Source organism: Salvelinus sp. IW2-2015, unplaced genomic scaffold (assembly GCF_002910315.2).
Source record: "Salvelinus sp. IW2-2015 unplaced genomic scaffold, ASM291031v2 Un_scaffold922, whole genome shotgun sequence".
Lineage (NCBI taxonomy): Eukaryota > Metazoa > Chordata > Actinopteri > Salmoniformes > Salmonidae > Salvelinus > Salvelinus sp. IW2-2015.
The window spans coordinates 85,535-97,583 of record NW_019942647.1 but is presented as its reverse complement, the minus strand read 5'-3'; the positions used below and the strand labels follow the sequence as shown (position 1 = coordinate 97,583).

The following is a 12,049-nucleotide window of genomic DNA, read 5'->3' as shown; positions in this document are numbered from 1 at the left end:
ATTAAATATAAGTTGACGCAATAATACACGACCATCATAAAATTTAGAAATGATCATATAAACTGCACTGTGAAAAACGCTATCTGCTCCAGTAGATTTCAGGGTAGCTTTTCCGCGGGATGGCTTTCTTTGTCAACACAACATGCAATGCATACGCTTTGGAGGGAAAGCCTAGTAGAGAGCGAAACAGAGAGAGAGAGCGGAGAGCGAGGAGCGAGAGAGAGAGCTGATGAGAGTGAATGCGTAGAGAGAGAGAGTCATGTAGAGTCAGAGAGGTCAGAAAAAGTGACTCCAAGTTGATCCTTGTCCTTCTTGTTCTATGTTAGACCTCGCGGGTACCCCAATCTGGCGGCCGAGTGGCTCGGGATATTTGTACTGCAGGTGTTTTTTTGTTGTGCATTTTCATTGTTGACATAAACAATGTAAATATCAGCATCAAGTTATTTATAATTTTGGAATATCTGTTTTCCAAGTAATTTCCCATGCATAACTATATGAGACCACATACCATCAAATACAGACAAGTTGAATCTCAAAAGCTCTGTATAGTTAATTTTTATCATCTTATTCTGTTCTAGGGGTCTTGATGATTTAATGCGGTAACATCTGAAGTCCTACAATTATTTGTAATTTTTGTTCTTGCCCCCCAAACCTTCCCACTTCAAACGAAAAAGTTAGACGCGCGTTGAATCTATTTGTTGATCCAGGTGTAGATCGGGGTGCGAAAGTCGTCTACCTGTTAGAAGTTCACAGGGTAAATCATGGAAGAGTGGACGGTTGCCTCTCCTTCTAGTTCGTGCACGTAACTCTGCCTTCCGCAATGTGCACTGCTGATAGCTCAGTAACATGTCAGCCTGGCGGCCGGAACGTGTTATCTGCAACGCACGCACTTTCAGTGACCTGACCAATGCGACGCATCTCACTCTCAAAAGGTCTCGAACGCTACACGGCAGCGAAGAGCATGGGGAAGTCACTGCGGACTCATTGATAAAGAATTGCCACTGGAATTAAAATGAACAATTCGTCCTGTATGTTCCTTTGCAGTATCCATTTAGTATAGTCTATTTGTTTATGACACTGTAGGAAACCGAAGCATGGCGGGTACCTTATCATTGGTGATGTTGTTTGGAGTGGTGAGTAGTGGCATGATTTATAACTCTGATTTCATAAAGATATATTTCATTTTGATTGAATAGGTAGCATGGGAGAAACGTGTTCATTGTTTGCATTTTATTACTTTGCGTTATAACACTGTAGTTGTAGTGGACTGGGGATCCCCGCACTGTCCCTCGTATTTCTCCATCTAATGCTGGCAAATTAGTCACGATACTAATCTGAGGAGAACTGCTGGAGGGAAGGTGCTTATCATCCCCCCCATCTCAGAACTGATCATAATAAACCCGAATGTGTGTTTTCTAATAACAGTTATAGTTCCCCATGCTCTTCATCTGAATCCTTTATAGAACAACCATCCTGGAAGGTTTTCATAGGCAGGTGCCGTAGCCCAAGGTTCCTTTTACAATGTAGGATTTCATAGCAGGTCCATCCATTCAAAAACTGTTCTCAAACTAGTTCTTAAAAAACGTTCATATGTGCACCTGAAATGCCATAGATAAATTGCAATTGAGGTCATATGTTAACAGAATGTGTCATTTAGCATGAGAAACAAAAAAACGAACGTTTCAAGTGAGAATTAGTCAGGTCTAATGCTGAAAAAAAGAAAATGATTGCCTACTTCACCCATATACCCAGTTTAACTTCTTCCAGTGTCAAGTAATTGGTTGCTTGGTAAAATATATTTTCAGAGTAGCTTCCCCAACACTGAGTATGCATATATGAAACAGATCTGTGCCATTTACTGATGACTGATCAAACCCTTAACATTTCAGTCCGTATGTGATCTAATGATATATCTTATATCTTTATGTACATATTCTTTATCCCTTTACACTTGTGTGTGTGTAAGGTAGTAGTGTGGAATTGTTAGGTTAGATTACTGTTGGTTATTACTGCATTGTCGGAACTAGAAGCACAAGCATTTCGCTACACTCGCATTAACATCTGCTAACCATGTGTATGTGACTAATAAAATTTGATTTGATTTGATTTGACAGTTTTAATGCATGAACCTGTTATGAAATCCTAAAATAACCATATTTTCTCTTTTTTTTGGCAGTAGGCTTCTGTTGAAGTGGAGGTAGTGACTTATCTGAAGTTCAGAAAGTTTTGAGTAATTCATGACACGCATGTGAATTTTCGATAGTTGGGTGATGATAATGATAATGGTGATGGGGATGATTACAAACTATTTGCTATTATTTGGTGAGTGGCTGTCATAGGCTAATCCTCCTGATATTTSAAGACCTGCTGGTCTAATAAGGCTTSTTCATTCACTCACCATGTGAACAGCCCTCTACATTACTCAGGAGCAGTCTGTTTTGACAGCTTCTTTACAACATTGTGGTAGTATAGAGCATGTTTGTAGAATTAGATTCAGAAATAGTCTTTTAATTGACTATAGAAATCAGGGGAGTGCAAAGCAGGCATCTCAAGGCTGGGAATGTGACCTGGTGTGTGTATGTATTGGTGTGTTTGGTTGTGTTGTGTGTGTGTATGTGTGTGTGTTGCGTGTGTGGGTGTGTGTGTTGTGCGTGTGTGTGTGTGTGTGGTGTGTTGTGTGTGTGTGTGTGTGTGTGTGTGTGTGTGTGTGAGGGCATTGCCTTATTCTACACGTTTGAGTTAAAGACTTAAAGCCAATTTATGCTTGATCCGAAATATGTGGTCGGGGCTCTGTATGGATGGTGTGATGCAATTGCGGAGTCTACGGAGGGAGGCACGCAGAGACAAAAAAATGAGCTCCGTACCGCGTCTCTGTGCGCGTCTCAAATTGTGTGACAATGCGGAGGGCTCCGTATAGCTCCTCATTGACATGATTGGTTGATGATAGGTACAGTTGATGTCGGAAGTTTAGCATACACCTTAGCCAAATACATTTAAACTCAGTTTTTTACAATTCCTGACAATTAATCCTTAGTAAAAATTCCCTGTTTTAGGTCAGTTAGGATCACCACTTTATTTTAAGAATGTGAAATGTCAGAATAATAGTAGAGAAGTGATTTTTTAAGCTTTTTTTCTTTCATCACATTCCCAGTGGGTCAGAAGTTTACATACACTCAATTAGTATTTGGTAGTTGCCTTTAAATTGTTTAACTGGGTCAAACGTTTCTGTAGTCCTTACACAAGCTCCACAATAAGTTGGGTGAGATTTTGGCCCATTCCTCCTGACAGAGCTGGTGTAACTGAGTCAGGTTTTGTAGGCTCCTTCTCACACACGCTTTTGTCAAGTTCTGCCCACAAATGTTCTATAAGGATTGAGTTAGGGCTTATGATGGCCAATCCAATACCTTTGATTGGGGTCATTGTCCATTTGGAAGACCCATTCTGCGTCCCAAGCTTTAACTTCTGACTGATGTCTTGAATGTGTGCTTCAATATATCCCATAATTTTCCTCTCATGATGCATCTATTTGTGAAGTGCACCAAGTCCCTCCTGCAGCAAAGCACCCCACAACATGATGCTGCCACCTCTAGCTTCACGGTTGGGATGGTGTTCTCTGGCTTGCAACCTCCCCCTTTTCCTCAAACATAACAATGGTATTATGGCCAGGTTATATAAAAAGTCGATCTTTGTCCCCATGTGGCAGTTGCAAACCGTAGTCTGGCTTTTCTTATGGCTTTTTGGAGCAGTGCTTCTTCCTTGCTGAGCGTCTTTCAGGTTATGTCGATATAGGACTCATTTCTGTGGATATAGATACTTTTGTACCTGTTTCTCCTCCAGCATCTTCAAAAGTCCTTTTGCTGTTGTTTCTGGAATTGATTTCACTTTTCGCACCAAAGTACTTCATCTCTAGGAGACAGACGCATCTCTTCCTGAGCGGTATGATGGCTGCGTGGTCCCATGGTGTTTATACTTGCGTATTATTGTTTGTACAGATGAACGTGGTACCTTCAGGCGTTTGGAAATTGTCCCAAGGATGAACCAGACTTGTGGGAGGTCACAATAGTTTTTCTGAGGTCTTTGGTGATTTATTTTGTGATTTTCCCATGAGTCAAGCAAAGAGGCACTGAGTTTGAAGGTAGCCTTGAAATACATCCACAGGTACACCTCCAATTGACTCAAATATGTCAATTAGCCTATCAGAAAGCTTCTAAAGCCATGACATATTTTTAGGAATTTTCCAAGCTGTTTAAAGGCACAGCTCAACTTAGTGTATGTAAACTTCTGACCCACTGGAATTTGATACAGTGAATTATAAAGTGAAATAATCTGTCTGTAAACAATTTGTTGGAAAATTACGTGTGTCATGCACAAAGTAGATGTCCTAACAACTTGACAAAATTATAGTTTGTTAACAAGAAATTTGTGGAGTGTTGAAAGGAGTTTTAATGACTCCAACATGAGTGCATGTAAACTTCCACTTCAACTGTAGGTCAGGAGGTCTGTATAAACACAAACTGACTTCCTTGACAACTTCCTTCACAACAGTTCTGCGCTGCTCCGCTAAGCTCAAGAAGTATGATACCCTGACTTCTGCAGAGGCCATATCCCCTAAATGCGGCACGGCCAATGCAGACGTCGGATTGACACATGCAGCACCTTTCAGTCACTCAGATCATGTTGAGAGTAGCAGGCTCCTTATCAGAGGTGAAGCTGGTAAATTGCCAGTTTATTTCACTGACAAGATGCACACAAATACAGATAAACTTGGGGGTTGGGCGGCATTCCAAGTTCACATTCACCGACCTGGTGATTATAGGTAAGACATATTCAAATAAAAACAGAGTTTAGGCCAAGGTTGCATAAATTAGTAAGGATAAGAAAATATGCTTATGTGTGGTTTAACAATGCTTTGGGCAATTCTCCAACAGAGGGAGACATGCCAAGAAGTGAGGGGTCACAAGCGACTTTCACTGGGACGGGACGGGACGGGGAGGGGATTCTGAAATTGCATTTTTGTCCTCCTCAGTTTTATCATTGGATTGTGGTACAAAAAGGCAACGGTGTGCTTTAGGACAATACAGAGGAAGATAGAGGGAAGAAGAGAGAGGAGAAATGTACAGAGCGGATGAGAGTCGATCGACGAGAGAGAGAGAGAGAGAGAAGAGAGCAGAGAGAGAGAGAGAGAGAGCGACAGAGAGAGAGAGAAGAGAGGAAGAAAAGAAAAAAGGAAAGAAGGGGGAAGGAAAAAAAAGGGGAAGAGAGCGAGAACGAGAAAGAAGGAAGAGAGGGAGAGAGAGAGAGAAGAGAGAGAGAGAGAGAGAGAGAGAGAGAGAGAGAGAGAGAGAGAGAGAGAGAGAGAGAGAGAGAGAAGAGAGAGATGAGAGAGGGAGAGACGAGAGAGAGAGAGGAGATGAGAGAAGAGAGAGAAGACGAGAGAGAGGAGAGACGAGAGAGAAGAGAGAGAGAGAAAGAGACAGAGAGAGAGAGAGAAGACGAGAGAGGAGATCACTATAGATAAAGAGAGAGGCTGTTGCTGGCGGCTGCCTCTCAGTGCATCTGTTTCTGAATGAGCAGGGGCTGGAGGGGGGGGAGAGAGGGGGACAGTTAAAGAGAGAGAGAAGGCATCTCAGTGAGAGAGAGACCAGCAGTTTTTCTTAGTAAAATGTGAGGCATTAAACATGAAAGCATTTCAGTTTAATGGTTTTGATGATTATGACTTCAGAATGTGCTTCACATTATTGTTTCCTTATTTAAATGTATTGTATGTATGAAAACATGCTTTAGTCCTGTGCCTGTGAAGCTGTTTGGCATTTATATCAGAGTGAGAGAGAGGAAGTGACAGCGAAGGGGAGAGAGAGGGAGAGTGGAGAGAGGCAGTGAGAAAAAGAGTGGAAATAAAGAGACAGAGAGAAGATTGTGTGTAGCAGGAAGCAGCATGTGTGTATGCCTTTGRGTGCGTGTGMGAATTTATAGTTTTAAGTTGCGCAATATGAGGACTTGTTATGCAAATTCCAGAGAGGAATCTGTCTTTTACCACACCTAGCAATTAGAGAGAAAAACAAGGACGTTAACTCTCCCAGGCCCTCCATCAACAGTAATGAGTCTGACCAATAGCCCTCTAGACAGCTCCGTTTGTCTTGGCCTTAAAGAAAAAGTTAAGCTCCTCAAATGCTTTACTTCCCGAAACAGTCCCGCCTGGACTTGCAGTATGCTCCAGCCAGCAGTATTCAACTAACATTTGCACTACAAGCGAATAAATAAGGAGGAGATTAACCCCTATGGGGAAGAAAACACAAATCAAGTTTTAGAAAAACAAAGGTAGATCTTCTCCTTATAAATGAATGGGTTCAGGAGACTTTGTAAACACCCTGCAGACTGACAGCTTCAGTGTGAAGGGCAGTGGGCTGGACATGGATGATCGGAACAGGAATTCTGGGGGGAAGTGTGTGTGTGTGCATGTGTGTGGGTGCACGAGTGTGTGCATGCATGTGTGTGTGTGTGTGTGTATGTGTGTGCAATCATGGGTGTGTGTGTGTATGGGGAGGATATATTGAAGTGCTAACATGCAACACGAGGTTGTGCATTAGGCACATATGTTTAAAGGTGTTACTTGGACCAGTCATGGGTGAGCACCTTGAGGCTTGCCTTTATGTGCCTTTGAAGGCTCTCTGAGGACGGGACAATGTATTGCTCTGTAGAAGAATTTGTCTCTGATTTAGATGTAGACAAAATTATTTATTGCGAATCATGATACGAGGTTAGATTAGGAACATGATTGTAATACGCATCTGGCTGTCATTTTTGCCTTCAAAACATTCCCCTCTATGAGCCAGTATTATGGGTGACCTCTGCTTTAACACCCTTCTGTCTGTTCCTCTGTCTGTGCCAGGTTGGGGTATTGGTGGCTTCTAAGACGGAGCGGGCGGTGCAGGTGCCCTGTGAGTCAGGCCAGTACACCAAGGGTGGAGAGTGCTGCGAGGTGTGCCCACCTGGAGAGGGGGTGGTGAGGAGGTGTGGTGCCAACCAGACCGTCTGCGCCCAGTGCCTAGACAGTGAGTTCATCCTTCAAATGTACACATCTATACAGACATACTGTATTATGCACATGCACACAGGCATGCACACACAGCTATTTTCAGGTGCACAACTAGAGGTTTTCTTCTGGATCAAAAAGGGGCTTAGGTGGTGGGCATGGCAGGGGGCGCGGTTGGCCCGTCGGCGCGTRATAATTTTAGAAGCRCCCATCTTGGCGGGGTAAAGAATGGCTAATGTTGTGTTCTTTTGCTCAAACATAATAACAAAATCTATAATGCTAAATTCATTGTTTTTAGAATTTTCAATTCTCCCTGACTGTCTAGTTTTTATTTTGGGGATTGTTAGTTCTCATGATTATGTTATCAAAAAATATATAGGTCCATTATCTTTTTTACACACTTTATGTCTGGTTTGAGTCATTTAAGTACACACTGAAAGTCATTTAAGTACACCCAAAAATGTATTTTAAAAAGTATTATATACAGTATTTTAGAACTTTTTTTTACACTGTTTGGACTTAGCCACCTCAATGTTTCAATGGCAGAAAATCCCTGAACTACACATTTCACCTTATATGCACTCATTTCACCACAACGGCAATTTACACATTAATACCCCACCGTCTAAAACCATCCAATCAAAACAGAAAAAGCCTGAACAAAATGTTACTGTCCAATTTGCACATTACTAAAAAAGCCTTCTGTCCCTGCTTTAATAGCAAAGTGTTCTTTATAAACAGGCAGGGGTTCCTATGTTTGATGGCTGTAAGTGGGCCAAATGTGTTCACTTACAACTCAGGCTGAAACCCATTAGCACTGATTCAGAGGGAGGATAAAAGGGACGGGAGAGGTGCCAATGTTGTGCTAGAACGTCCTACAGAGAGGAAGAGCCTTTATGCAAACATACATATAACACTTCATCTTAGGGTTTGTTTCACCATTTTCCCTCTCTTTCTCTTTCTGTTGTTGTCCTTTACAGTAATTAAGATGCATAGTAGAAGTTAAAGTGTAGTTCTCATAGGTCACTGCATAGCATAGAAATAGAATCCAGAGAGAGAAAGTCAGCTGGATTCTACAGCACTTCTATAAGTCAAAATGTAGTTCTCAAAGGTCACTGCATGGTTGTGGTGGATGAGCAGAATGTCAGAGTGCATTGTGACTCGTGATTGGTGTCAGGTCTGCTCTATTGACTGAGTCGTACAAATAGGATCTTCTTTCACAACTGTGACAATTCACAGACAAAGTATTCTTCAGTTGAGGTCCTTTACAATCCCAAGAAATGCCAGTGTCTTCCAACAATTTGAGCAGACACAGAACAGACGAGGTCTAAAATTAGATCAATTAAGTAATTTAGTCAGTAGAAGATGGCTTGTGTTGCTGCTTGATATAGTATTACCATAACAAGCTCCTACAGACACAACACTAGCCTGGGATGCCTGTGAACTGCTGCCACAATGTGTAAAGACATGGCATGCACATATTATTAATGTAACCTCCAAACATTCCTGGAACTTGTCAGTTTAAGATCAAGTTCTCACCACAGCAGCTGGTCAGGTGGTGAACAGCCAACCAGACAGTGTACATAGAGAGGTAAAAGAACAACTGGAAGGGAGGGGATGAGGAATGGAGACTAATTCATCATTATTATCAGCAAATTACACAAAGTGATGGATTACAGCAGGAAACTGGAGCCACTTGGCTTCTCTGCAAAAGCAGTAGAGACATCCTAATATGGACTTGTATTCTAAGGTTTGACTGAACCCTGCCCTAAGAGTCCTTCATTTATAAATTAAAATGTATAAATGCTGTCACTTTTTTCATGGGAAATGATAAACRACTACTGAGCGCTCCACTCTCATCCCCTACCAGTCTTTATGTGACTCATCGGCTGTAACGGGGACAAAAACTGGTCTGAGGGAGCATCAAGCACCAAAGAGCAGGGTCTGCTCATTCATCTTGCATGGTGTTACATGACTGCATCTTTACACATTTAAACAGACTAATTATACCAGTGCGCCGCGCCCATTTGATATCCTACACAGGGATGCAGAAAACAATGTTGTCAGTGTTGTCCCATCGCTGCAACTCCTGTACGGACCCAGGAGAGGTGAAGGTCGAGAGCCATGCGTCCTCCGAAACACGACGCCACCAAGCCGCACTGCTTCTTGACACACTGCTCGCTTAACCCGGAAGTCAGCCGCACCTCATGGGTCTCCTGTCGCGGCCAGCTGCTATACAGCCCGGGATCGAATCCAGATCTGTAGTGACACCTCTAGTACTGCGATGCAGTGCCTTAGACCGCTGCGCCACTCGGGAAGCCCTAGAAAACAATTATCTTGAGCCACGATACAGACATGGTATCAATAATGTGGTAAACATTCCACAATTCAGCAGAATCGCATTAGTTTGTGACAATTTGAGTCAATTTACAATTGTTCTCTGCCTGTCCATTTTTGTTAGTCCCAATAAAATGTTAATGTGCTTGATGCATCCCTGAAACACTAACAAAAATAGGGCCTGAGAGTGTTATAAATGGATGTCAGTGGCTGAAAACACGGACCTTTACCTGAATAACAAAGCTATATACGTAGATAGAAGCAGTATTTCATAAAGCGCAGGTATTAATATTTTAAAAGGTGAAAAAAAATTCTGAGCATCCATTTCCTGTTTCATGGTAAATATGGGTGCATCTTTGTTTACCTCTTCTTCCTCTCTGGATACTCTACTTCCTGTCCCGCAAACACCTCCCCTCCTCATTGCCCTATCCTTTCAGGTCTAGACGCCTGCCAACGTCAGCACCGCTAAAATATTTATTTCCACTTTCTCTCTCTCTGCCTGTCATGGGACACAGCACATCCAGAGCTGCTTCTCAGTGAAGCGTCACAAAGGGGGCTGCAACTGACTGGGGATCAGTGGGGATGAAGAGAGAAAAGGCCAGTCAATAAAGCGTTTAGAATGTTCTCTGACTGAATGGGGATTTAGAGAGAGAGAGGGAAAGAGAGAGAGACAGAGAGAAGGACATAGAGAGAGGAGAACCACAGCTTCCTTAGTCAATGGAGTGTGTAAAAGAGGACTGACTGATTGTGGATCAGTGGGTAATGGGGGGAATGAGGAGAAATTAGTTGAGAGTCCTCTGTGGCTCCTACAGCGGAAACTACTGCATTACTCCACTGACCCCAGAACAACACTAGGTGAGCTAATGAGGGATAACACATAACTGTCACCAGATATGACTTCGCTTTTTAACATCCTAATAATAGCATTATAGGAACGTTAATAATACCCTAAACAGATGTTGTAAACCTTGGGGTCGAGCCAAGCAGARCACTGAAGCGTGGCGATAATTACACACTGTTAAATACATGTTTCAAGTTTTAAAAGACAAATAAAAACAAATCGAAACGGCATGCAGGTTTCAGAACGTTTAACGTATAGCCCTACAGAGAAACAAGAGCCAGTGAAAGGTCAGTATGTTATGTTAGCATAGCAGAAAGAGAGAAAAGAGTTAAGAAGAGGAAAGCTGTCTGACATTAGTGGGGAAATGGCCATTGGCCACGGTCCACTAGAAGAACACAGCAGCATAGTGCTGAAAATGGAGAAGATGAAAGAGGATGGACACAGGAGAAACTTAAGGATGTCCAGACCTGCATTTTAATGATGCTAATCTAATGGGGTCGAAACACTTCGATGTGAGAGGAGGGGCTTCTCCAGGCTGAATTTACACTACATCCATCAGCCTTCAATCACTAACTGCTGACAGGATCATACTGCTAGATATCTAGAGGAGGGTGGTCAGGTTGACAGGAACCATGAGGATCATATTCAGGAAGAGAGGAAAGATGTTGCTAACCTTAATGTTCTGCATGGTCTCAGGTGGTGACGGGCATGGTAACTGATTTTTACTCCCTCCTCCCTCCTCCTCCCTCCCTCCTCCCTCCCTCCCTCCCTCCCTCCCTCCCTCCTCCTCCCTCCAACATGTGCGTGGTTCTGGAGCATACGGTCACGTTTAGACATGTTTATATACAATGACTGCATAGGGATTTATGCATGCGAGCTAAAATTAGGTAGAGGCCTGTTGCACTGCGGGATAATTGGGGAGGTTGAGGAAAGGTTGTACCGTCAAGCCTGACTGAAAAGAAAACAGGCTCTGAGTCCTACTTCAAATCATTATTTACCCTAAGGTCAGTTATTTTTCCGCCAGATCGAAGGCCCTGCTCATTCAGTCAATGTCAGAGCTGCTCTGCTACCTCTAGCCAGAGCCATATAAAGAGACCAGACCACCATCTGAAACACTCACTGCCAAACTGGACCTGGGCTACCACCTGTCAGTGGAGGGAGCTCAACCAATTCTTCCTTTGGACGCCTCTCCTTCCAGTTCTCTGCTGCCAATGACTGGAACGAACTACAAAAATCTCTGAAATTGGAAACACCTATCTCCCTCACTAGCTTTAAGCACCAGCTGTCAGAGCAGCTCATAGATTACTGCACCTGTACATAACCCACTACAATTTAGCCCAAACAACTACCTCTTTTACTACTGTATTTATTTTATTAATTTATTTTGCTCCTTTGCACCCCATTATTTTCTGTCTCTACTTTGCACTTTCTTCCGCTGCAAACCAACCATTCCAGGGTTTTTTTTTAGTTTTATTTTACTTGCTGTGTTGTATTCATTCACCTCCATGGCTTTTATATTTTTATTTATTTATTTTATTTATTTATACATATATTTGTTTGCCTTCACCTCCTTATCTCACCTCACTTGCTCACATTGTATATAGATTATTTTTTTTTCACTGTATTATTGACTATATGTTTGTTTTACTCCATGTGTAACTATGTGTTGTTGTATGTGTCGAACTGCTTTGCTTTATCTTGGCCAGGTGCAATTGTAAATGAGAACGTGTTCCAATTTGCCTACCTGGTTAAAGGTTAAATAAATAAAAAATAAAACCTCAGGTCTCTCCATGCTCTGTCACATGTTCCCTTGATTCTTATGATCATAATGAATTTAT

The 12,049-nt window shown here is 42.3% G+C and overlaps 1 pseudogene; it reads left to right on the top strand.

Moving 5' to 3' along the window:
- The first annotated feature begins 910 nt into the window (after positions 1-910).
- Positions 911-12,049, top strand: part of LOC112069150 (tumor necrosis factor receptor superfamily member 16-like) — a 47,541-nt pseudogene continuing 36,402 nt past the window's right edge.